The sequence below is a fragment of the Coenobita brevimanus genome, unplaced genomic scaffold (genome assembly GCF_032717465.1).
Source record: "Coenobita brevimanus isolate Jiangsu-jjx unplaced genomic scaffold, ASM3271746v2 jjx.HiC_scaffold_1923, whole genome shotgun sequence".
NCBI lineage: Eukaryota > Metazoa > Arthropoda > Malacostraca > Decapoda > Coenobitidae > Coenobita > Coenobita brevimanus.
In genome coordinates, this window is record NW_027642802.1 from 10,591 (window position 1) to 12,355 (window position 1,765).

Consider the following 1,765-nt stretch of genomic DNA (forward strand, 5'->3'; position numbering starts at 1 on the left):
GGCCACTCCAACATCCACTACCCTACCTTGTACCTCTTTTATTACCCCATCCATGTACAGATTGAACAACCATGGAGACATGACACATCCCTGTTTCAAACCAACTTTCAAGAGAAAAATTCAGTTAGTTCACCATCCACACGCACTGCAGCCTTCGCACCATCGTACATACTCTTCACAGCATTCAACAACTTCCCATCTACTCCATATATTCTTAACACTTTCCACAATCCTTGTCTATCCACCCTGTCATATGCTTTCTCCAAATCCATGAAAGCCGCATACAACTTCTTTCCCTTCTCTAGAAACTTTTCCACTAAAGATCTAAGAATGAATATCTGATCTACACAACCTCTTCCCTTCCTAAAGCCTCCCTGTTCTTCTCCAACTAATTTCTCTGTTCTTTCTCTAACTCTGTCTATAAGTATCCTACCATACACTTTTCCTATTATACTAAGAAGACAAATGCCCCTATGATTACCACACACTTCTTTTTCCCCTTTTCCTTTGTACAAGGGAATAATTATACCTGACTTCCAATCCTCCGGGACTCTACCTTCCTCCCAGGCCAATCTGCACATCTTCCACATCCATTCTACTACTATCTCTCCCCCATGCTTCAGCATTTCACCACACACTCCATCAATTCCTGGGGCTTTCCCCTATTTAACTTTCTTCATTGCTTCCACAACTTCTATCCTACTGATTTCTTCCTGTCTTCTCACCTCCCTCCTTCTCCCAGCCATTCCCCAGCCACTTATACTCGCATTACTTCCATCCTCTACGTTCAACAATTCCTTAAAGTGTTCTCTCCATCTGCTCACTTTTTCTCCCTTCTCCACTAGTAATCTACCATTTTTATCTTTCACTCCCCTGCTAACTTCACTTCCACCCTGTCTTACTCTTTTCACTTCTCTCCAGAACATTTTCTTACAGTCCCTCCACTTTACACTCAAATTCCTTCCAAATTCCTCATCCACTCTCTTCTTACTCTCTCTTACTAATCTTTTCACCTCTCTCTTTCTTTCCACATATAACTCTCTCTTCCGCCTCTCAACTTCTTCCACGCCCCTATTTCTCATCCATTCATTGTATGCTTTCTTCTTTTGTGCCACAGCCTGTTTCACCTCTTCAGTCCACCACGCTGTTCCTTGCACCCCCTCCGTCTTCTCTTCCTTCCACACACCACATCACATGCTGCACATATTTCTTCTGTAAATATCTTACACACACCTTCCACGTCTCCCATCTGCTCCAATTCATATTTGCCCAATCGTTCCTCCACTTCTCTCTTATACTCTGCCTTTTTCTCATCCTCTTGTAACCTTTCCACTCTCCTTGCAACTACTCCTTCCTCTCGTCTTTCCCTTCTTCTATTCCTCCATCTTACTTGCATTCTAATTCTGGCCACCACCAAGTAGTGGTCAGAAAGTCCACTCCCCCAACCTCTATACACTCTTGCATCCTTTACACATCTTCGCATCCTTTCATCCACACACACATAATCAATCATTGCCTTCCTTTCATTCAGTTCACCACCCACCCTTCTCATCACTCGCCATGTATACCTGTGGATCATTTTATGCCTGAAGAGGGTATTGGCTATCACCAACCCCCTCCCAGCACAAATGTCCACTAACGCACTCCCCCATGCTCCAGATAAATTTCTTCCATTCTCATTTGGACTTCTTTCTGTTTATTCTTGGCAGTGTCAATGATGAACGTGGCGAAAGGTTTCACCACGAAATTGTCATAATGGAGAGCC